At 45.7% G+C, this 22,389-nt stretch overlaps 1 long non-coding RNA gene across 1 annotated transcript in view; it reads right to left on the minus strand.

Moving 5' to 3' along the window:
- LOC147689085 (uncharacterized) overlaps nucleotides 1-18,131 on the minus strand; it is a 63,848-nt gene extending 45,717 nt beyond the window's left edge. The window contains exon 1 of the long non-coding RNA XR_015300590.1: nucleotides 17,957-18,131. This is a non-coding gene — a long non-coding RNA (uncharacterized LOC147689085). The remainder of the gene's footprint in view (nucleotides 1-17,956) is intronic.
- Between the last annotated feature and the right edge of the window lie 4,258 nt (nucleotides 18,132-22,389).

Raw genomic sequence — 22,389 nt, forward strand, 5'->3', positions numbered from 1 at the left:
CTTGCTGGATCACACCCTTTTATCTATGGGTAATAGCGATCCTGCTCTTGAGCAGGTGCAGTGGAACGCTTGGAAACTAAATAACAATTTCTTTCCATGTTAGGTGGTTCCGACTGTCTAGTCAACAGGGTGGTCAGCAGGGGAAACTTGTATCATTGGCTGGTAGAGTTGAAAGTGTGAGGGGCTGGATCACAAGGCATAATCAGAGACTAGTGACCATTTGACCCTCCTGCAATGGGAATGTCCAACAATTGCATGTAACTGTAAAGTGTATATACAATGTATGTTTCTTTGTGGTTTCAATAGAGAAGCTTGACAATTGCTTATAACATTAAAGTATATATACAATTTGTATCTTGTGTTGATTTCAGTGCATGTGTGTAATACAAAGAAAAGTGTTTTTATTAATACTGTATGGAGCCTTTTTGTGGTGAACGCAATGTGTTGCCAGGGGAGCTGTGCCAAGGTTTTACACTCATGCCCCGAGGATAAACATGACTGCTCATTGCCAAGCACATGTCATCAGACAAGTGTCTCATACTCATCCTGTTTGGAACGGTGGGTTCTGACTGGTTTGATGTGTCTCAGCCAGCCCAAAACTTCTGGGTCTCACAGCAGGCCACAAATAAAATGATACTTGATTTTTCACATATCTTAAAGTCAAGAAAATTTGCTAATGTTTTATTATTTTAGCTTAATTATGGTATCAATTCCTTATTATCCATCCATAAATGATATTTGTGTTCAGCATGCCTATTATAATATGCCCACACGTTACTTAATTACTTTCATACATTGAATCCTTCAAGGGGGACTGACAAAAAGTTAGGAAAATAGATTACATTTGATTGTCTGACTAATTCTTTGCAGTTCCTAATTAAACATAATCCACATTGCTAACCTGAAACACTAGGGGGCAGATTTATCATTATTTCACACAGAACAGCATGGCACATTGCTGCGCTGCGTGAAAGGGCAGAAATGCACTGTACTTAACACTATATGGTGCATTCTAGTCCTTTCTTTGCGCTAGTGTGCAATGTGCTGCCTAGCACCAATGCAGGCAACCATGTACCATGGTGCAAGCGTGCCTGATTTGCAGACAGGATTGTTTTTTTGCGGGAAGGGACACATTCCTGCACAAAAACAATCCTCCAAAGCATTTTCCTCTTGCTATGTCTGCTACATAATGAAGCACACATAGAAAACGAGGAGAAACAAAGATAGTTCTGCTCATTACGCATCATCTGGGGAGGCATAGCATTTTGATGCATTCCCAGGTCCACAAATATTAGTAAATCTGGAAAAGCACCAAAGTCCATGGGTGGGTGCATGGGAACACCCACACTCCACCCATGGAACGCCTCCCTGGGACAGAGTAGTGCATTTAAGCAATTTGAGCTGTGTTACATTTCTCTAGATTTATCAAGCCATGCAGGGTCACGATTGGTAGCCTTATGTGGCTTGATAAATCTTACTTGAGTTTTGCGTCACCCTTGCGCCCCCTTGCGTGGTGCATGAAAGAAGCAAAACCTTGTTAAATCTGGCCCATAATTCTTCAAGTGACTATTTTGTGAGACACTTGGGTGCCTCAGATAAGAAATATATGAGAAAGAAAACCAAATTAACCTTTTTCTTCAATTTCTGTGGCCATTCCATTGTGACTTACATATGTATTTGTCCTCAACTTCCAATAAATCTGCAGACATTATATAGCATGAAACATGGGCGGGTGTAACAGCTGTTTAGCGTGTCAGTGCATATTTACACTGCGATCAGACACTCGAGGTGCTGTTCCTGCCCTATCAATTGAAGCAGCTCTAATTTAAACCTGAAGGATTTAAGATGTAGCAAAGTCAATATAAATTGTTTCTAAGCTTTGATACCAAAACTATTCATGGAAAAACAAATTGCTACATCGGAATCAGCCTAGGATTATGCTTGAGTAAAACCTTTTATCAAAGTACCAGGTTGTGAAACGATCAACACATGAGTTTTAAAAAATATCTACTGATGAAATGTCATCTGAGTTAGTAGATGGAAGACATTTCATGTAACACCTTGCTGTTTAATAAAAAGGTTCATCTACTCAGAATTATTTAATGGAGCTGAATATCTAAAGTTGGAGTTGTATTTCATAACAATGAAATTCACCAACTGATCCACGCCACTAAGAAAACCGCATTCAAGGAACGACTGGACAACAACGCCCACAACAGCAAGGAACTCTTCAACATCGTCAAAGAGCTCTCGAACCCTAGCGCCGGAAACAACGACATCACTCCCTCTCAAGACCTCTGCAACTCCCTCGCCTCGTTCTTCCACAGCAAGATCGCAGACATACACAACAGTTTCAGCACACAGCCGACGCACCCTACGACCGTACCAACGCCCCCCACCACCACCCTCCGCGCCTGGACCCCAATCAACACCGAAGACACCATCCGCACGATGAACTCCATCCACTCCAGATCCCCTACCGACCCATGCCCTCACCACGTCTTCAACAAGGCCGACTCCGTCATCGCACCCCATCTCCGGGACATCATCAACGCCTCCTTCGACACCGCCACCTTCCCAGAGAGATGAATGCACGCTGAACTCAGCGCCCTACTGAAGAAACCATCAGCTGACCCCACCGACCTCAAAAACTACCGCCCCATCTCGCTTCTTCCTTTTCCTGCCAAAGTCATCGAGAAGACCGTCAACAGACAGCTTGCCGCCTTCCTCGAGACGAACGGATCCCCCGACCACTCGCAGTCCAGCTTCCGAGCCAACCACAGCACCGAGACCGCCCTCATTCCAGCCACCGACGACATCCGAACCCTGCTCGACAACGGGGAAACAGCGACCCTCATCCTCCTGGACCTCTCCGCGGCGTTCGACACGGTCTGCCACCGCACCCTAGTACAGCGCCTCAACAACATCGGAATCCAGGAGAAGGCAGTGGAATGGATCATCTCCTTCCTCGCCGGAAGGACACAGAGAGTCCGCCTCCCCCATTCAGATAAGAGGCCACTGAAGTCATCTGCGGCGAACCACAAGGATCATCACTCAGCCCCACACTGTTCAACATCTACATGAGCCCCCTTGCGGCCATCGCACGCCAACACAACCTCAACATCATCTCCTACGCCGACGACACCCAGCTGATCCTCTCCCTCACCAACGACCCCGCCACCGCCAGAACCAACCTACACGAAGGGATGAAATACGTAGCCGAGTGGATGATGAACAGCCGCCTGAAACTGAACTCGGATAAGACGGAAGTCCTCATTCTGGGATCTTCGCCCTCCGCCTGGGACGACTCCTGGTGGCCCCCTGCCCTGGGCAGCGCACCCAAACCAACAGACCACGCACGCAATCTGGGCTTCATCCTGGACTCCTCCCTCTCCATGACCAGACAAGTCAACGCCGTCTCCTCGTCATGCTTCAACATCCTGCGCATGCTACGTAAGATCTTCCGGTGGATCCCCACCGAAACCAGGAAGACGGTCACTCAGGCCCTCGTCACCAGCCGACTGGACTACGGCAACTCCTTCTACACCGGAACCACAGCAAAGCTCCAGAAAAGACACCAGCGCATTCAGAACGCCTCCGCACGACTCATCCTGGACATTCCCCGACACAGCCACATCCCCGTACACCTGAGAAACCTGCACTGGCTCCCCGTCAGCAAGAGAATCACATTCCGACTCCTCACCCACGCACACAAGGCTCTCCACAACCAAGGCCCAAGATACCTCAACGACCGTCTGACCTTCTACACTCCCACCCGCCAGCTTCGTTCGACCAACCACGCCCACGCCGCTTCCCCCGCATCCGAAGAACCACAATGGGAGGAAGATCCTTCTCCTACCTGGCGGCCAAGACGTGGAACTCCCTCCCCATCCACCTCCGCCTGACCCAAGACCACCTCGCCTTCAGGAAGCAACTCAAGACCTGGCTGTTCGAGCAGTTGCGGACCCCCTCCCCCAAGCGCCTTGAGACCCTCCGGGTGCGTAGCACGCTATATAAATGATTTGATTGATTGATTGATTGGTTAAGCATTGACATCTGGTTAAGGATTGGTTAACACTGACATCGTTTCTTTCTGTGATAATGCAATGTGGGTCATGTCACGGTAGCCGTATCAGCATTTGTTTTGTTTTACAGAAACAAATCCCAAAGGTGGATATCTACTTAACGAAAAAAAATCAAAAAGATTTCTCCCCACGAGTCTGGGATATTTTACATTTTTCCATGCAAATTAAGGCAGTCCTGGGCAGGAAAAAACAAAGTTGGACACCTCCCTAATTAAGGTGGGACTTTGACAGTGAAATGCCAGCTGCCCTGTGCCAGATAGGCCACAGACTAGCTCATCCATCAGAAATTAAGTAGTTCCTCAACTTCTAATTGTAGAGGGCGCACCAAAATTTGGGAGATGTGGAATATTCCGATTAGCGGTAAATTTCCCATAACTGCTCACTTCTAAACGAGATTCATAGTCATGCATGTAATAAAAACCATAGAGCTTAGTTTGATCTTTAGTACATATGTCAGTATTTCCATCATCACTAATTGACACATTTTGAAAGCCAATGTTGGTGTTATGTTAGGGTGGTGGCACGATGTGGATACAAATTGGGCTACTATGGGTTTAAGATTTCCATGCATTAACTAAGTCCCTTCAGTAAGGTGACCCACTATATTATATTGGTGAGGTTACCCCATTCACTATAAAAGCAATCATCAACTTTGATCCTACTCAATAGTATGCATTTGTAACTTTATACACATTGAGTTGTCGGCTATTCAGTGGTCTGATAGTCCCTCAGGTGATGTCCTTATTTATAATCCAACATTCCTTAACTGTTTACCACACTGCTATATGTGAGGTAGGCCCAGGGCTTTAAGTGGGATGAAAAAACTAGGGGGTCTCTCAAAGGGGCGTGGCCACTTATTAGGGGCGTGGCTTTTAAACACTTGCACTAGAAATCTTTGTTTAGTATAGTGTGCCGCCCAACTTGTATTTTGCTGTTTCTGTCATTGCATCCAGATACGTGATACAATAAGTAACATCATACCTACAACAAGTAAGGACTATTGGCTTTGTCAATGGTTATTAGTTGCATAAGAGAAATAAGCTGCAACTATATCTTGTTACATATAATATTGAAAAAGCTTCCAATTAAAGCCCTCGTCACCCTAGCACAATGTTGCTGCTCTTGCGTTTCAGAAAAAGAAGAGAAATCCAGAGAGAAAATGACACTCTCTAAAGGATTTCCCTTCCCCCACAATGCTCACCTGGCATGACGTTGCCGAAACTTCTCCATTAGTGAGAAGTGAGCAGTGTGGGCAGCGCACATCGATGTGCTTGTCTCGAAACTGGTCTCTATGGGGCTGTTTTGTGCCCTGGCACTTTTTTCCGGACTGCAGTGACAGTAAACTGCTGTCTCTGCAGTCTGAAAAAAAACGAACCGTCTTTGCCAGGGCTCAAAACAGAGACCTATAGAGACCCGTTTCGAGGCCTCTTTTAAAAAACTCCCGGTGCTCAGACCCCTTGAGACCCGGCCCACTTAAAGCCCTGGGTAGGCCATTGTTACCCCAGCAATACTGCCTGCACATTTAAGAGTTCTCTTTGTATTTGTTTCGACTCGCTGGTATGAAGTATCATCTGTACATTAAATGATGTGTTCCTTTAAGGGTTCCTCAGGACAAAAATCTGTAAATCGTTGGCGGAGCTTATATCCTAGAAACCAAGATGGGCTCAACCTTGCTTGGTGGAGTGGGCACTTACATATTTCTTTATGTATGGGTATTGAATGAATAAAAATACCTAGAGGTCTTCCTGGTTTCCCTTTCTTTTTGGTACCACTGGAAAGATTAAACAAGCATCGGCAGTTCCAATATGGCTCACTTTTGTGAGAGTTAGAGCTATTGACGATTAACTTGATAATGTCTTTTACTTATGTGTTATGGTGTCGAGAGCATGTATATGGTATGGAGTGGAATTTTGTGGGTTGGATTGGAATTGTTAGTTGTGGGATTGTGTGGTGTGGAGTGGATTTGTGCAATGGAATTGTGTGGCATGGTGTGCAGTGGAGTTATGTGGATAGTAATGATGTGTTATTTAGTGTGTACTGGAATTATGTGGAGTGGGATTGTGTGTCATGGAGTGTAATCATCTGGAATGGTATTTTGTGTTGCGGAGTGGTATGTAGTGGAGTTTCATTATGTGGTGTGAAAATGAGAATGCTGCCTTACACTGGTTGCATATCCTTCCCTGTGACCCAAACACATTTGCTGCACTGGTCTTCTGACTGTTGCCACAAAAAGACAACAGTTTTTGGATTGTTCACATCCCAAGATGAAATTGTGGGTCAAAGGAATGCAGGATACCATCATTTTTAGCAGGACCTTGTATTTCTCGGATTGTAATTTTCCGCAAAGTAAATCCTGAGCTAGAGCTTTAAGCCTTTCTTCTAGCTCGTAAGAGGAATCTTCACAGGGTCCATGCACAGCCAAGCTCTTAAGAATAGTGCTTGTTAGCTGGAAAGGCGAATGGATTTTATTTCAGGGAGGGTGAGGACCAATATGAGTAGCAGCCATAGTGGGGACCACCCAAGATGCCTGTTCTTTCTGGAAAGCTTTCAGATGCAAGTCATTCATGGAAAGGAACACCCATACACCTCTATGTCGAAGGGAGGCTGCTACCTGGAATAGGCATGTGGTGAATGCTCATGGACGAGGCCAAAGGTTAGCCTCCAGGACTGGTAGGGATGGCCATATGCAGTGAAAGAGAGGTAATTCGATGGTACAGATGAGGATATATGTATCCTTCATGTTCATAGAAGTCATGAACTTCCCACTGTTGAAGGACAAAGGGACTGATTTAGATCTTGGCAGGACTGCGAAGGAGTGGGATTTCTTAGCGGTCTTCCCGCCCACCTATCTGGTGGCTTGTCTGTCCAATTTAGATGCTGGAGTTCAATGGGAGAGAAGACCACCGCAGTCCTGCAGACTCCACCAGGACTTCGCTCCCAGTCACTTTGGCAGGTGGGCTGCAGCAGGCGGCAGCGGGACTCCAGCCAGGATTCCCATAGTTGGTATTTGGTTCTGGCTTGTTTAAGAGGAAATTCCGATGGGAATCCGTCCTACTTTGCTTTGGTGGAAAGGGAAGAAATCTCACCTTTTTTTGGGGCATAGGCTAATGTCCACGTCCCCCCTGTCCTAGGGCACCTTGAACGTGACAGACTGCCACCCTATTTTGACGGACTCAAAAGTAAGTCTACATGGTGTGCCCGCGTATACAGTGCATGGGGTGTGTATATAGGCGGGGTGCAGTGCAGATTGTACAGCATGAGGTCACTACACATAACCTACATACACATATGGGCCCACACTCAAAATATATGGGCTATATGGAAAAAATAAAATGTCACTTACCTGTCTCCCCACCACCACGGTTGCCCCTCATGTTCACTCTGCCGACAGAACACCACCAGCCCAACCAAAACATCCAAAGTGGCTCGGCAGGACTACACTGTGAGGATGGCTATGGAGGGAACATCACCAGCACAGATTATCGCAGCGGTCTTCTGTGTATCGCGTATACATCTAAATAAGGTGGGAGGTATTCTGTTAACTCGATAGAGTACTGGAGCCATTCACCTCAGCTGGCTGGTGGTAAGACCCCCAATAACTAAGTCATGCCATAAACGAGGACTAAACAATGTTGAGAAAGGTGACCACCCTAAACCTTTCCTGTTTGATGTACATATTGAGCGCCTGAAGACCTAGGATGGTGCGCTATTCCTGAGATTTTTTTTAAAGAACAACCTCAAATAAAAGCCTTGGGGCCAGATGTAGGTAATCTCAATTTACCTATTCTTAAATACCGAATTTTACAGATTTGGTATTTAAAAATAGGTAAATGGGATGTAGATAATTATTCTGTAAATTTTACCAAATCAGTAGGATTCGGTAATTAAGAATTGGTATTTACCGATTCGGTAATTCCCATTCATTCCTGTGGGAATGAATGGGAAGCCATTCAGTATTACTGATTTGGTAAATACCGAATTTGTAATAGGGGGAACATTTTCAAGGGTGGCAGGGTGTCACATTGACACCCTGTTGCACCCCTGAATAGTGCATGGGTGCACATGTGGATGGGGTGCATAGTGCTTGGGGTGCACATGTGGAACACATACATGCCTTAAGGGCATGTATGTCTGTCACATCGCACTGTTGTAAAATCAAAATAATTGCTTTTTCAAAGGTTTTCGATATTTACCACCAACTTGCAGTTGATGGTAAATAACGAATCCTTAACTCAGGAATGCACTAACTCGAGTGCTCCCTACATTACGGATTCTGTAATTTACCAAATCGGTATGTTAAGAATTCGGTAATTTACCGATTCCTTAAACTACCGATTCGGTAAAATACTGTATCCAGGAATCATGCCACCTACATCTCAAAAGCCAAATACCGGTCGGTAACGGCCAAAGTTCGGTAATTTCAGCCGTTACATACCGGTATTGGGCGACCTACATCTGGCCCTTGGGGTCTCTGCGACTTTATCCATGATTTAGTAGTATGTTTTAGCCAGTCGATGAAGATATTGCTCCTTTTTGAAGGACTACAGCAGTGGTTTTGAGACAAATCTCTATTACATTTAAACACCAGATTATGTTTCGAACCCAGTGATGCAGCAACCTCCTTCCTCTCCGGAAGAACACAGAGAGTCCGCCTCCCACCATTCAAGTCCGAGGCCACTGAAGTCATCTGTGGCGTACCACAAGGATCCTCACTCAGTCCCACCCTCTTCAACGTTTACATGAGCCCCCTCGCGGCCATCGCACGACAACACAACCTCAACATCATCTCCTACGCGGATGACACCCAACTGATCCTATCTCTCACCAAAGACCCCAACACCGCCAAAACTAACCTACACGAAGGAATGAAAGAAGTTGCCGAATGGATGAAACAAAGCCGTCTGAAACTGAACTCAGACAAAACAGAAGTCCTCATCTTAGGTACATCCCCCTCTGCTTGGGACGACTCCTGGTGGCCGGAAGCCCTCGGAAAAGCACCCATCCCGACAGACCACGCACGGAACCTTGGCGTCATCCTGGATTCTTCACTCTCAATGAACAGACAAGTCAACGCCGTATCCACTTCCTGCTTCAACATTCTTCGCATGCTCAGAAAAACATTTCGCTGGATCCCCTCCGAAACAAGGAAAACAGTCACCCACGCTCTGGTCACGAGCCGACTGGACTACGGAAACACCCTCTACGCAGGTACCACCGCTAAACTCCAGAAGAAACTCCAACGAATCCAAAACGCCTCAGCCAGGCTCATACTTGACATCCCACGCAACGAACACATTTCTGGTCACCTTAAAGACCTCCACTGGCTACCCGTCAATAAGAGGATCACTTTCCGACTGCTTACCCACGCACACAAATCACTCTACGACATCGGCCCAGATTGCCTCAACTCTCGACTATCCTTCTACACCCCCTCCCGCCAACTACGTTCTTCCAGCCAAGCCCTCGCCACTGTACCCCGCATCAACAAGACCACCATGGGAGGCAGATCCTTTTCATACCTGGCTGCTAAAACATGGAACTCACTCCCCGCTTACCTTCGCCTCACCCAGAACCACCTAGCGTTCAGAAAGCAGCTTAAAACGTGGATATTTGACAAATAATCCTCCTCCCCTTCCTAAGCGCCTTGAAACCCTCTGGGTATGTAGTGCGCTATACAAATTTTTATGACTTGACTTGACTTGATTGGCTCGCATCCTTCTTGTCTGACCGTACCTTTCAAATTTTTTCTAAGTCATCCTCCTCTAGGAGCTACTCCTCCCCCCATGGGATACCCCAGGGGGATATTCTTAGCCCTCTTCTTTTTAATTTATATGCCACACCTTTGGCTTACGTTGCACAATGTTCTGGTTTAAACCTTTATTCTTATGCTGACGATTCACAAATTGTTTTTTCACTTTCTAAAATTGATCCCATGGCTCCTTCCCCTTTGCAAACAGGACTCAGCAAAATATCTGAATGGATGAACTGCAACTTACTCAAGTTAAACGGCGGAAAGACTGAGGTCCTGATCCTTGGCAACAAACCCGACCTCTGGAACCTGAGACATTGGCCCACTACCATGGGTCCCCTTCCAACTCCATCTGAACAAGTGCGAAACCTGGGAGTAATTATTGATAGGAGACTATCCATGAAAGATCAGGTCAACAGAGTCACAGCCATCTGTTTTACCATTCTACAATGGCTGCGTAAAATCTTCTGGATACTCCCCAAAAACACCCAGAGATCTGTTGTGAATACCTTGGTGACCTCCAGATTAGATTACGGCAACGTGCTCTATCTGGGGTCCACAAAGGCAGTCACACGGCGCCTCCAGCTAGTACAAAATGCCGCAGCTTGGCTTCTCTGTGGCTGTCGCAAACGTGACCACATTACAGAACGCCTGAGAGAGCTGCATTGGCTTCGTGGTGAAAATCGGATAAAGTTTAAAGCTTTGAGCTTTATGCATAAGATCAAAATTGGATCAGCCCCCCTCTACCTTCAGGCCCTTGTCAGCCCCTACCTTCCAGCTCGCTCACTTCGTTCCTCATCCCATCATCTTTTCAAAGTGCCAAAGTTCAAACTTACCAGAATGGGCGGTGGTTCCTTTGCGAACTTAGGACCCAGACTGTGGAACTCACTTCCTTTGGCCATACGGATGGAAAACTGTCACATGCGATTTCGCAGAGCGGTGAAGACCTGGCTCTTCGATCTCTAAATCTTTTGCCTTATGTTGTAAATCTGTCTCTTAGCGCCGGGAAACCCTCATGGGTAGCTGTCGCGCTCAATAAATTCAATTAATAAATAAATAAATAAATATGGGGTGATATCATGGCAGTATGGCCTAAAAGCCTCTATCCTCCCTTTTATGGTATGTTTGGAGCAGATATCCTGAGAAGTCAGGTGTGCCTTACGCGATACAGGTCCTAATAAATGAGGCACCTCTCCCTATCCTCGGTGTTCTGCTGGTGGCCTGTTGCTTTGAAAACTGAAAAGAAGATTGCACCTGTTAGTAGGAGTCTTTTTGGCTGTTGGAGTGAAACTTTCTCAGGTCACTGCTTTGATCCATTTTCTTCTTTTACCGATTGGAAATTCAAACCCCCTTAGGCCATTTGACTATTAGTTACCTATGAAACCCACTTTCATTTGTTTTGCGGTATCAGTGAATACCCAACTAGACACGAAATCCAACCATGTAACCCTAATTTAGGGTAGGGATTGTCACCCCTTTGTTTGACCTTGATGAAATGTCATGTATCCCTCCTGGACTTCTGAGGCATGAAACATGTCGACCCAGACTCATACACACTGGTAGATTGCCTTTTTCCATTACGAGAAGCTCACAATCTAAGTCTATTTTTAACCCTACTGTGGGAGTCCCGGATTAAATATAACATTGAGGTAATGCTCAGGTTGTTTTAATTCAGAACCACACCCGCTCCCCCCCAAAACCCCTTCACTCACCATCACACTTTCTTAGAGAAAGATCTCAGCCAAAGAACCCTCTCGGGGGCTCATGGGGTATTGCAGCGCCGACCATACAAGGAGTTAAGCCTGATGATGAAGCTTGAGACCCTCACTGGTGTGTGAGCGCACCCTTTCCTAATAAGGAAGAATCCAGTCAACTCATCCTACCTGTTTTCCAACCTGTGATTTAGCACTATAGGAACAGTTGTCTGTCAAACACCATGTTGTGAACTTTGGACACATCTACGACAGCTGAAGAAACAAACTTTCTGTAGTAAATAACAGCATTAGTTGGTACACTGCAGTCTTTAGGTTGGTTCAAGAAAAAGTAAGATTTAATTTCAAAGCTGCTTGTCATCCTGGAAGAGAGTGATGCTGGTGAATTTAATAGAGCAGCAGCAAAGCACCAACCCTTGGTATTGAGTGTGTACAGACTGTAAAGAATGGAGTAATGAAAGTATATCCATAGAGACTGTGACAATGCTACAGGGATTGAGAGTGCACAAAGACTGTAGAAAATGGTGTGATGAGAATGAGTGTGTATGGAATATAGATAATGAGTCAATTGGAATGGTGTGTACAGAGTGCAGAGAAATGAAGGTGCAATGCGTTATAGGAATAGGTATACTCCTCAACACTTTAGTTTTGTACCGATTACGTGGGTATCAGGCTCAACCTGGTAACCTGTCAGCCTAAACCTGGAGTGGGTATTCAGTGCTAAGTTTTTGTAGATTAGGCAGACACGCAAGCAGCAGAACTCCATGCAGCTAAAGAGATTTCTAAAGCATTGTTGACATGCTCCAGCTGTAGACAGACACTTGTGATTCAATCATAAATTGCCCTTTCAATGAGGAGCAGGGTCACAACTGATTTGTATATGGCTGGGTCCTAACTGAGGTGACATAGTGAGCAAAAGAACAATGAATGAAACCCAGATCTTGTGACTTGGGGTGAGTAGTTGAAAAGTTTCAGCACTCCCTCCATCATCTTGTTGTGTTTTGTAATTTTTATCCAAGTGGCCAAGGGTATGCAGAGACGTGGGTCACTTGCTCGCTGTGCCGCTGAATTCAAGCTAGCCTGGCTGATGAGGGGCGATACCTCAAAACCAGTCCCAGGATGCTTGCTTCCAGTCGAGGGAGAACCTGGCTCGGCAGTTTGAGCTGGACTGTTGCCATGAGGAGTAGGGCCAAGACTGATTTGCAAATGGCTGGGTCCAAACTAGGGTGGCATAGTGCGCAAAAGAACAATGAATTAAACCTAGATCTCTTGACTGGGGGTGAATGGTTGAAAAGTTACAGCACTCGGTCCATCATCTTGTGTTTGCCTTGAGAAAAGATGCCAGGAGCCCATAAGTACTTTAAACAAAATCCACTATCAATGCTATCATGCCAATGATGCAGATCCTTGCAAGAACCAGAATTATTCCTGGAAAATAGTATTTGAAAGAGTAGATATTTAAACTTTTTTCAGTAGTAGAATTTGGTTTAAAATGTATGTTCCATAGGACTAATTACCACAAGAAATAAATAAATCCTTTTTAGCAAGATTTTAGTACATTTTCATAACAGTTTTTTAAATAGTACAAATGCACATTAGCGTAACTTAACCAAAGTTGCATCTTTGTATTGCTGCTCCAACTAAGGAATCTTGTGTATGTCTGGTTCATTCCCAATGGGTTCGCTAGGCTTTATGCATGTTCTGTACCACAGGCCCTTTAGCACAGATCAATGTAGGTTTACTCCAATGCCAGAGTTCCAAAGTTGAGCCTCCACATTTTTCAAAATGAACTCCAATTTCACGTAGGGTTTTCAATTGAGCTTTAGATGTAAGTTTTCTTAAAGTTTGTTTCTTCAGCTGACAGGGGTATTTGTCTGCGTCTACAGCAGGAGGCATGTTTGCCACAAGCTGCTGGTCTGCTACTCACTCAACTAGAATCACTTGATGACAAGCTGTTGTACAGATGACAAAAGTCCAGTGGTTTAAGTACTACACTCAGATCAAGGAGAATATTTGAATGTAGAACAAAGTCTTACAAAAGCAAGGGACAGTTCTAAAGTCTAGAGCTAATGAACGGGTAATTTGTTTAATATGTACACTTATAATGTACACTGGATTCTAATTCCTAGAAGATGGGCTACAGATGGATTTCAATCGGATGAAGTTATTAATGCTATATGAGGATTGTGGTAATCTTCACAGCTTCTGAATATTTCAGGGTAAGAACCATAATTCTTTCTCTGGCAAAAGAAACAGCTACTGGGATGCTAATATGTTAAAAAATAAACAGATAAATACTGGTGCCATCTTTGTTTCCTCCTTTGTTGCTGAGTTATAGATACTATCACCTTCAAGCTGGACTTCAAGAGAGTAGTGGCCAGAATTAGTTTATACCTGAACCACTTACTCCAGTCCATGTCAGGAACATATATACCACTGATCATGATCTCAACACACGCTCTTTGTACTACTCTTGGTCAAGGGCTTTTAACAGCTGTCGAACTTTGTGCCATTGAGCGAGTGTCAGGAAAGAATGTTCTAAAAGCCTGCTCTAGTCAACATGAACAAAGTTGAATAAACCTGAAGTTGGTAGTGGGGAATTTTGTCAGCATTGGCCGGTAATCTAGACGTGGGTGTAATATGAACATGTCTCCTACGAAGTGAACACTTGTCCAGTTTGGCTAAAAGACGGCATATATGTCTTGTGATAGGTAAAGGCAGCATTTGGTTATAAACACACACAAATCTAAGCTGCATGAACCTTATGAATCTTATAGTAGAAGGTCCCTCGTTCACTGACTGCAGTTTCACTTCAGGGCAGGATTAGTCTCTTGTGTCTTTTGAAGGCTCTATGTGTTTCATGTTAGGTGAAAGTCATTGTGTGATTTTAGTTTCCTATGTATGGCTCTGTATGAAGTACATTGAACGGGTAAAGACAGACAGCCTTCTGTCAGTTGAACCTGCTCTCTGAGGAATTCCATTGACAGCAGATCAGATGGGTGTGGCATTGTTGTGTAGCTGAAGACTGCTTCAGTGTTTACCAGTGATATACCCTGCTGCATCCCCTGCCACACTCCCTGTGCGTCTCACTTGGTTTCCACCCCAACACCCACTCAGACATGCTTTAAAAAATACGCAAGGTATAGTGGTTTGAATGGTGTGCAACTATTGCGGTCTCAGAACCCACCCTCTAGTGGCACATAGCTACGGCAGAAATCCAGTAATAACTTGGTGGGGTTTCAGGATTGGGGGTGAACTGGGCAAACACTTGCTTGTTTCCGGTGGCCCCGTCGGAGTGCGGTCCCGCTCAGATAGGTGAAATTAGATGGGAATCTCGTTGTTTGTCCTACCCCGGAACCAACAACTATCATTCGCCTGCCGATCTAGTGGAGGGGAACATAGGCATGGCATTGCGAGGGCTTTAAGGTAACTTAGAATTTTGGAGCACGCTACCGATTTCTGTGGCTGGTCGGGTGGCCCTCTTAAAGGTGGTGGCGCTCCCCCGGCTGTTGTACTATTTTTAGACACTGCCAATCTGGTTGCTGGGGTCTAAATTTAGACAATTGCGCTCATTGGTTGGGTGTTTCTTATGGCGAACGGGGAGACGGCGGGTAGCGCTGGACACAATGATGCGTCCAAGGGCAGAGGGGGGATTGGCGGTGCCAGACTTTGAGTACCATTATTTGGCAGCCCAACTGCAATGGCTTACCCAAGCGGTGGCATTAGATTTCAGAGGTCCTGACACCCCGAAGGGGAAGTGGATATCGCGGCATGTATTGTCCTTTATAGTGCTCCAGCAGCGGTTGCGTCTCGAGTTACTCACCAATGAGGAATGGACGCTGCGGTTGTGCTGGAATCGGAGCCAGCGTAGAGCTGGAATTGCCCGTCTATATGCTCCGGAGATACCATTGGGTACGTGCCCAGCGCTACCACATGGAGGGGATTGTTCCGCATTGGCTGAGTGGGAGCCACTGGGAGTGCAAGTGTTGGGGGATTTGTATGAGGACGGATCCCTATTGCCCTATCAGACCTTGCAGGACAGATATGGTCTTCCACATGGGGATTATCTATTGCATTCTGCCTTGGTTTCAGCGATACAGCAACATCCATGGCATGTCAATACATAGTGATGGCAGTGGGGACCTTTAAAGCAGTTACTTGTTTATACAGGCACATGGTGGGAGAGGGGAATTGCAACGGAAATGGAAGGCAGACTTAGGCAGGGAGATCCCAGAGAAAACTTGGGCCCAAATAATCAAGAGAGCGTGGAAGAGTACCAGAAATGCTAGATTTCAGCTAGTTCACTTTTATGCATTACACAGGGCATATCCTACTCCTGCAAGGATTAAAAAGTATTTTAAAGTAGTTGCTGCTCAGTGTCCCCGTTGCACATTGGAAGGGGCGGAGTTCAGCCACATGATGTGGAGCTGTCCGCAACTGGGTACATATTGGGAGGAGGTAGTGGACCTGCTCTGTGAAGTCACAGAGCGGCAAATCAATGCAGATATGGGGAGTTGTCTGTTGCATTGGTTCCCGCACACCCCCAAAACAAAGGTAACAAGTACGCTTTTGGATTTGGGGTTGTTGTTGGCCAAGCGGGATATTACGGCACATTGGAAATCAAGGGGGACCTAGTTTAAAAAGATGGAAAGCGGAATTAATTAAATGGGCGGTGAGTGAGAGTACAGTTCGGCTTCAACAGGCAAAGCAAACTAATAATGATAAAGCGTTGGACTCAGCAAGGGCATGGGAGGCATTGGTTATATCGCTGCAAGCTCTTGAGGCGACTACGGACACAGAGTCAGACATGACTGAACAAATAGGATCGCCCTGAAATGTGAGTTTGGAAGGCGTTCCCCTCGTGCAGCCTTGTGGTGCAGTTAGGATTGAGGTTTGATCGGAGGTTTGGTTGTCCCATATTAATGATACTATGATATGCTCTGTTGGAGGACTTAGTTGACTAGGCTGGATAGACAATTAGTAGAGGAACACACCGGTGGCAGAGGGTGGGAAGGGCGGGGTGACAGCATGTTGTGTTATTGAGACAATTGACATGGAACTGATACTCCTGACAGTGGATAAGAGAGAGACCACTGCTCCAAGTGACTCTAGAACGTGGTGATGGTTTCCATAATGAGGAATGTTACATGTAATGTTAGATACGGGTTGTTGTACGCAAAAAAATTAATAAAAACATTTTTTTTTTTAAATAACTGCATTTATTATCATAAAATGAGAATGGCTTGGTAAAGCACCTAATGATAGTTTAGTATTAGTCTGTGATTCTAATCCACATGGATACAATAAGGTCAGATTATTTTATGTGACATTTAGGTGGACCAATAGAGGTCACTTCCTCAGGTCAACTACTGATTGGACTGAACATAATTGGAATCTGCAGATTTTTATTGGCGCTAATTGTTCGTGCAGCAGCCAGAAATCCGGCAATTTGCCAGATTTTGGCTGGTTTACCTTCTGGGAGTGAGAACATGGAAATGTCAATACAGTGGTCGCGGAAATGTTGATAATACCCTCAAAATATCAGCTTTGATAAAGATCTGGAACATACCCAGTTTTTCCCATTGTTTTAGGCCTATAAGAAGTAGTTATAAGTGGTCTACTCTGGAAAGCAAACGTACAGTGGGGAAAATCCACAGGTGTAGGGTGCGAAGAAGCAGGTGTACACCTTGACATCTACGAAGTTCAAACATTTTGAGGGGATAGCCCTTAGGGCTTTGAGAACTTAAGGACATAAAGACATTGCAGGCTAATCCTATACCCATGGGACCCACTTTGGGGGCCACTTTGAGCCAGATAGAGTGGTACGATGAGGGTACACCCACCAGATATGACGTTTTCCTGGGTGTGGGAAAAAAAGAAGGGGGCGGTGAAACACCTGTTAAAAACACATTTTTTCTTCTTCTGAAAGCAGGTGGAGGTAATGACCGAAATAGGTATCTCCACCTCCAGCAGTAGCGTAACAAAGACCCCCGTTGGCGGGCGGCCTCCGAGCTCCTGGGGCCCCACTCAAGGCAGTACCTTGCCCTGAGAGCTCCGCAGTAAGTCCGGAAGGGGGCTCCTCATTGCACTTTGCAGGGGGGGGGCTTACATTTTACTACGCTTATCAGCTGATTTATAAAGGGCTCTTTGGGGTACATCTGTGTAGATGAATCGAGGCCTATGAAAATCCAAACCCCTTTTTGTTGTATTTAACGGGAATGCACGGCATTAGGACACATCAGCATTTGGAGCTCTTCCCTCACATGGTAGATCGTCAACGCTCCAGTTCAGGTCTGAAGAATGATTCATCGATCCCCTGTGGCACTGCTGAGGTGTACCAAACTCGGAGAGCACAGAGCAGACTCACGCAAACAGTTTAACATTGTTCTGGCCGCAGCGCAAATATTTACCTGGCTCCAAACATAAAGCTTGCACGAGTTCACACCGGCCACCTGTTAATTGAGCCAACTCCCACCCGGGGAGACGGATACAGCGGAAGATCCGGTTCCGTCACTTTGCTGATTCGAGGGCCTGGGCGCATTGGCTTTCAGGTTTGTTTAACTCCGCCCTGCTCAGATTGGAGCCGATTACTGGGCGGAGGGAGCGGCCAGTTTAAGAGGTGCAAGGAAAGTTCATGTGTTTTCATTTACTTTTGTCTGGTTAAAAAACAGGTTTACAAATTGCGAAACTAGTGTAGGATGAACTTCGGTGAAGGGGCATCACAATAAAAAAAAATAATAATGTCTAAACTGTAAATTGGAAGTGACATGAGAGTTTGAGACAAAAAAACAGACTGCAGACATGATTAAACAAGTACTGATAACGTCAATATATATTTGCATTCGTATACTGCATACACACACACCTTACACCCACAGATGTCATGGATTCACATTGATACATATGGACACACACATACAAACGGACACCAATGCACAAAGGCCAACACATTTTAAAGGTGTTCAAGCACACAAATCAACATATATACACAAAGTGCCATACACACATTCATCCATAAAAAAAACATTTCAACTAACCCGATTCCGGCGGAAGACTCCCGATTTTTTAAAATCGGCAGGCTTCAATGTAGGTCAGTGGGAAAATTAAGTCCCCGATTTTTTTCCAAATTTCCCTTTTCTAGTGTCAAAATGTTAGCATGTAGGCCATACAGACAAGAAAAAATGCATAGACACACAAGAAAAAAGCATAGCAACACACCTTCACAAAGATAAATGCAGATGCCTTTGCAAGTAGACCAACAGACACCTGTGTACACAAACCAACAGAGCCCCATGCTCAACTAACATTCAGGAACCCATGCACAGAAGTAAAAATTCCTACAGGTACTCGTACAAATATAGATAGACAGGATCGGTATTCTGGAACAAGAAATATAAAGAGATGGGCGAAATATTACCTTCTAATTTTTGAATTAGCAGAATTTTGGCCACTCTACGTTACTCTTTTACGGGGAGTTCTGATCAAACTCGACCAAATGCCGCAAATTCGAATTTTGCTCCAATGAGGATCCAAAATATGAGAGCTGGTGAGTGCGAGCGAGATTTGGCATCCCCTAGCAACATTTTCTAATGAAGGCATTCGCCAGTGTTAGCAAAGGGTTGTGGTCAGAGGGCTGCCATTCGCGTAGATTTGCAGTTGCTCGAGTAGATGTTCTACTCAAGCAGCAGCAAAATCTACTCGAATGCCTCGCGCTGTTTTGCAACGCATGGTGCTGTTTGTGCTGATTTTCAGTGCGCTCATGCTACCGGTGCTAAATTGCATCACGAGCAGCGTTGGCAGAATTCCGCAGAATCTCACAGAGTTTTTGTAACTCCTCAGAATATCATGGAGAGAAACTTCATAAGTTCCACCCACCCCTAGAAATACACAGAAACCATGCATACAGACTTTAACATAAAGACAACTTTAAGCACAGACTGGCAGATTTAAACACACCTATCACACCAATAGACATTTAAACACAGAAAGAAGTAAACCGTCAGATATACAGATAACCTTTCACATAAGACAAAATAGATATATGTACAAATGACGATACACATACATACACATACCTATTCACAGTGGACAACAGATGAAATGGCAATCAATCTTTGAGACCAATTAATGACACCCTTACATGGATAAAGACCTATACATTTAATCGCAAAGCAGGTACCAGTTGTAGGAAGCTGGTACTGTATATACTATACCAAAGTAAGGTATAGTGTGCAGAGCCCACTGGATCCCTAGAGGTATAGCTGTTGCTAAATTAGATAATCACTAATAGCTCTATTTGTGGTAGTATGGCAGAGCAGTTAGGCTTATCAGGGAGTGTGTTAAGCACTTATGATATTCACTCTGGCAAGACATGATGGCACACATGCAGACACAGAATCCAGACCAACTAGGTGCGTATAAAAGGTGCGTATAAAGAAGGTATACTTATTTTTTATTTCTAGGACCAGGCAGGACTCGGCACAGGTAGGTACAATATTTTTTCGAATCCAAAACTATACACGGAGATGCGATTGTAGATGAAATTGGTTTTGTTACAGAGTTGTATTTGCTTTAAAAACAGTTCAGAGTACTTTGGATTACTTTTGTGTTACTTTTTTGTTACATTGACTACTCGGATGATATGCCTAGATATCACAAATGGGGCCTACAATACAAAGGTAAATAAGACAATTTTCTTCTCAAAGTACAGTTACTTTTGTTTCATACAGAAAACAGGTCAATAACATTTCAGAGGAAAAAACACAAATGGGTTCCCATGGAGGGAAATAGTGTTGTTGGGTTGCAGGTAATTAAATGATTTACAAGGCTGGGTGTCTGGGATTAGAACCATGGTTCCCCAATGTTCGAGGAGGCACTCAAGTTGCACCACCAGTGGCACCACAGTGGCTGGGTGCAGAGTGCTGAGGCCCAATGTTAGCCAATTGGTCTATAGGCCCTTCAGTTAGGGTCTACTCACGGGCATGCCACTCGGTTGTGGGAGCAAAGCTCATGGGGTTAAAATCGGCACTGCAGGGGGCAACTATCAGCACAGGAGCTGCACCACCAGTGGCACGGGGGCGGTCGGATGCAGGATGCCAAGGAGGCTTCGGGAGCCATGTTGATTCCAATGGGGATCTCCAGTTCAGAAGAAAGGTTGCAGGCTCAATTATGGAGGTTTCCTGAGGGCAATGACCGGCAGGCAAGGTAAGTTGGTTGATGGGGGATGCCTGGACATCATTAGTTGGGCCACCCAAGGCTGTGGGGCATCGAGTGCAGGGGTGTCTTTAGGCGTCGGATCTTCTTACCAGCTCCGGTCGCGGTTGGGGGGATGCCTCAGGCTGATGCTGCAGGCATCGGGTAGAAGGTCGAGGTATCTCGGGATCAGCTCAGGATTACTGCAGAGACCTACTTATGGTGTTGGGCCACTTGAACTCGAGCAGTGTTGCAAGACCGCAGATCTGGCTGGGCCCGGGTCTGTGTTGGAATCTTTGGATGCGCAAATCCAGTGCTCACAGGAGACACAGTCTTTTTGGTGAAGGCGGGGCAGGTCCACAGGGTTCACAGTGGCTGCTGGACACGCCGTGGTTTCACTGGGTGCAGGTCAAAGTTGGGCCAGGCCGGTAGGGCTGGGGCCAAAGCAGTTGATGTCCTCTTCTTCCTCATTCAGCATGGTTCTGCAGTCCTTTTTCTTTCTTCTTCTCATATCTGAGGAGGCAAGGTTCAGGGTTGCCACTAAATACAACATTTAGGGGTGTTACTGGAGTGTGCAGGTTGAAACCAATAGGTTCCTTCCTTGGGGGAGTACACCCATTATTATGCCAACATCCAGTGGGAGTGGGGCATGACTCTCTGATTGGCTGGGTCTCCTCATCTTCAAGATGGGGCGGACAGAGATGTGTGCTTCACCTCACCTTCGATACCTGAGGGGTGGAGTTGGTACAGGTGGGCACACTTCCCTTCCTAACTTGGTTTTCCTGCCGATTCTCTTGCCCAAAGTGGGGATCAGAACTGGTGGGAGCCAGTTTCTAGGGGCAGCAAAAGAAGGCAGGGTCAGCTAACAAAGGCAGCAGGCCTTTGAAGCTTCCCCTTCCTGAACCCAACTCATCCAGGGGAGGAGGCATGACACCTCTGGCCAGGCTGGGCTTCGTTTCTGGTCCCAGAGAGCAGAGGGCCTCTACCCAGGGGTCCATAAACCTGTCTTGTGGTGTCAAATGGCGGGTAGCCATTGAGGAACCACACTAGGGCTGGTCGTTTTTCAAGGGACATCTCTAAGATGCCCTCTGACTGCAATTTACATTAAAACACACACTGGCATCAGTGTGGGTTTAATGTGCTGAGAAGTTTGCTACCAAACTTTCCAACTTTCAGTAAAGCCATTATTGAGTTGTGGCATTCATAATGACCAACTCCCAGACCATATACTCTTTATGTATTCACTGCACTTACAATGTCTAGGAATTGACTAACACACTGTAGGGGTACAGTGCTCCAGCAGTCGCCTCACCTGTGGTCTAGTGCACCCAGCTAGAGAGGTGACTTACCTAGGCCACAGCCAGTGGGTTGCAGGCATGGCACACAGGGTTATGTGCCATGTCGACTCTACGCTTTTCTCTGCACCAAAGCAGGCAGCCTGCAATGGCAGTGTGTGGGGGTTAAGGTGCAGGGTCTCTAAGGGTGGCACAATAAGTGCTGCGGACATTAGAGGCCTTCCCTGGTCACAGTGCCCTTGGCACCGATGGTACCTTTTACAAGGGGCTTACCTGTAGCCAGAGATGTGCCAATTGAGGGAATAATGGTACAGGTTAGGGAAATGACACAGGCCCTGTGATTGGCAGGGACCCAG

This window comes from Lissotriton vulgaris, chromosome 10 (assembly GCF_964263255.1).
Source record: "Lissotriton vulgaris chromosome 10, aLisVul1.2, whole genome shotgun sequence".
NCBI lineage: Eukaryota > Metazoa > Chordata > Amphibia > Caudata > Salamandridae > Lissotriton > Lissotriton vulgaris.